Source organism: Triticum aestivum, chromosome 4B, assembly GCF_018294505.1.
Source record: "Triticum aestivum cultivar Chinese Spring chromosome 4B, IWGSC CS RefSeq v2.1, whole genome shotgun sequence".
NCBI lineage: Eukaryota > Viridiplantae > Streptophyta > Magnoliopsida > Poales > Poaceae > Triticum > Triticum aestivum.
Genome location: NC_057804.1, coordinates 599,451,387 through 599,454,860, shown reverse-complemented (window position 1 = coordinate 599,454,860; position 3,474 = coordinate 599,451,387).

Genomic DNA, 3,474 nt, shown 5'->3' with positions numbered 1-3,474 from the left:
AAACGTTGGTTTCTCTCCGTTTCCATTTTTTCTTCGGAAAAACGGAAACTTTCCACTCCATCTTCATTCCTATTCCAAGGTTGCCCCATTACAACATTCCATCAAATACAAAGGAAAACTAACACACATGCTGATGCATCTCAATGATTCACAGATCATAGCCAATATTTACTTCACAACTAAAGAAAAAAGTTGTGAGAGCGTTTACGAAAGAAAAACTACTGATGGGGTCACTACAACTTAAACCCTAAACCCTAAACATGATTTAATTTCCTGGCCAGGTAGAACATGTCGAAGGAAAGACGGCTGGCACCCTCAGATCATACGATGCTTTTGTGCAGTTCCACTAAAATCGACCTGAGCATCCCTGATGGCAAAGATATTGAAGAAGTGTGATTAGAATAATAGTACTGGCACTAGTTCATGAGACATAAACTCATCACAAGTAGAAGCCGGTAGAAGTAGAGAAAGACCGACATGGAGATGGAGCTACGACAGTGGAGCAAGCCGGCTCCAAAAGGAAGATGGACTATACCTGGGACGTCGGGCTGTAGCTAGAAGGGCGGTTGGGATGCGGCATCGACCCATACCACGGTGACCCCCGATTGGGGCGCACCGACTGTGGGTTTTCTCCCTCACCGATGTCGATCGCGTCTACGCAGAACATTGTTCCCTTCCCCCAGCTGCGGGATCAGGCCCGTCGTTCTATGCTTGTGAAGAGAGCAACCTAAGCAAGCAGCTTGTAGTTTAGGCTCCTGCTAGTGTATATATAGCGGTTTTCTTTTTCTCTCCATATCAACCATTTTATATTGCGTACGTGTCATTCCAGAGTGAAATGATGGTTGCTTCTTCCGACTAACTTACTGTGTGATTTGACTGCTCGTTAGTAGCCCCTACACGTAGTCCCCCTATGTGTATGTGACGCCCCCGATTTAATCGTACACTAATCATGCACGCAAACGTGTACGATCAAGATCAGGGACTCACGGGAAGATATCACAACACAACTCTAAAACATAAATAAGTCATACAAGCATCATAATACAAGCCAAGGGCCTCGAGGGCTCAAATACAAGTGCTCGATCATAGACAAGTCAGCGGAAGCAACAATATCTGAGTACAGACATAAGTTAAACAAGTTTGCCTTAAGAAGGCTAGCACAAACTGGGATACAGATCGAAAGAGGCGCAGGCCTCCTGCCTGGGATCCTCCTAAACTACTCCAGGTCGTCGTCAGTGGGCTGCACGTAGTAGGGGCACCTCCGGTGTAGTAGGGGTCGTCGTCGACGGTGGCGTCTGGCTCCAGGGCTCCAGCATCTGGTTGTGACAACCAGAAAGAAAGGAAAAGGGGAAAAGGGGGGGAGAAAGCAACCGTGAGTACTCATCCAAAGTACTCGCAAGCAAGGAACTACACTACATATGCATGGGTATATGTGTAAGGAGGCCATATCAGTGGACTGAACTGCAGAATGCCAGAATAAGAGGGGGATAGCTAATCCTGTCGAAGACTACGCTTCTGGCAGCCTCCGTCTTGCAGCATGTAGGAGAGAGTAGATTAAAGTCCTCCAAGTAGCATCTTCAAGTAGCATCTCCAAGTAACCTCTCCAGTAGCGTCGCATAGCATAATCCTACCCGGCGATCCTCTCCTCGTATCCCTGAGGTAGAGCGACCACCGGTTGTATCTGGCACTTGGAAGGGTGTGTTTTATTAAGTATCCGGTTCTAGTTGTCATAAGGTCAAGGTACAACTCCAAGTCGTCCTGTTACCGAAGATCACGGCTATTCGAATAGATTAACTTCCCTGCAGGGGTGCACCACATAACCCAACACGCTCGATCCCATTTGGCCGGACACACTTTCCTGGGTCATGCCCGGCCTCGGAAGATCAACACGTCGCAGCCCCACCTAGGCTCAACAGAGAGGCCAGCACGCCGGTCTAAACCTAAGCGCACAGGGGTCTGGGCCCATCGCCCATAGCACACCTGCACGTTGCGTACGCGGCCGAAAGCGGAACTAGCCCCCTTAATACAAGAGCAGGCTTACGTTCCAATCCGGCGCGCGCCGCTCCGTCGCTGACGTCTGAACTGCTTCGGCTGATACCACGACGTCGGGATACCCATAACTACTCCCACGTAGATGGTTAGTGCGTATAGGCTCGTAGCCGACTCAGATCAAATACCAAGATCTCGTTAAGCGTGTTAAGTATCCGCGAACGCCGAACAGGGCCAGGCCCACCTGTCTCCTAGGTGGTCTCAACCTGCCCTGTCGCTCCGCCACAAAGTAACAGTCGAGGGCCGTCGGGAACCCAGGCCCACCTCTACCGGGATGGAGCCACCTGTCCTTTCAGCCCCCTCGTCAGAATCACTTGCGGGTACTCAATGAGCTGACCCGACTTTAGTCACCATCTGTATAGTATGTATATATGTATAATATATACCCGTGATCACCTCCCGAGTGATCACGGCCCAATAGTATAGCAAGGCAGACTGACAAGAATGTAGGGCCAATGATGATAAACTAGCATCCTATACTAAGCATTTAGGATGGCAGGTAAGGTATCAACAGATGTAGCGACAATGTCAGGCTATGCATCAGAATAGGATTAACGAAAGCAGTAACATGCTACACTACTCTAATGCAAGCAGTATAGAGTAGAATAGGCGATATCTGGTGATCAAGGGGGGGGGATTGCCTGGTTGCTCTGGCAAGAGAGAGGGGTCGTCAACTCCGTAGTCGAACTGGGCAGCAGCAGCGTCGGTCTCTAGTCTACCAGAGAGAAGAGGGGGAAGAAACAATGAATACCAAGTAAACAGATGCATATCGATGCATGACATGTCAAGAAGCGATGCTAGGCGTGCCCTAACGTGGTATGAGGTGGTACTGGTTAAGGGGGGAATCATCCGGGAAAGTATTCCCGGTGTTTCGTGTTTTCGGGCAGAGGAGCCGGAGGGGGAAAGTTGCGGGTTCGATAGGTTAGGGGGGTGTGGCGGACGAACGGACTGCGTATCCGGAATCGTCTCGTCGTTCTGAGCAACTTTCATGTAGAAAGTATTTTCATCCGAGTTACGGATTAAAAGATATGATTTTCTAAAGATTTAAATCATTTTCGGAATTTAATTATTTATTTAATTAATTCGAAAAAATGTATTTATGACGTCAGCATGATGTCATGCTGACGTCAGCAGTCAACAGGGTTGACTGAGCCAACCCTGACATGTGCGTCCAGTGGGACCCACCTGTCATTCTCTATTTAGGTTAATTAGGGTTTAGGTTAATCTAATTACAGTTTAATTAAACTTAACTAGTTAATTAATTTAATTAAACCGGATTAATTAACTTAATTAACTACTTAATTAATTAATTAATTAATTAATAATTTTATTAAATCATTTTTAATTTTATTAATTATATTTATTGTTATTATTTATCTTATTATTATTATTATTATTATTATTATTATTATTTTAATGTTCTGG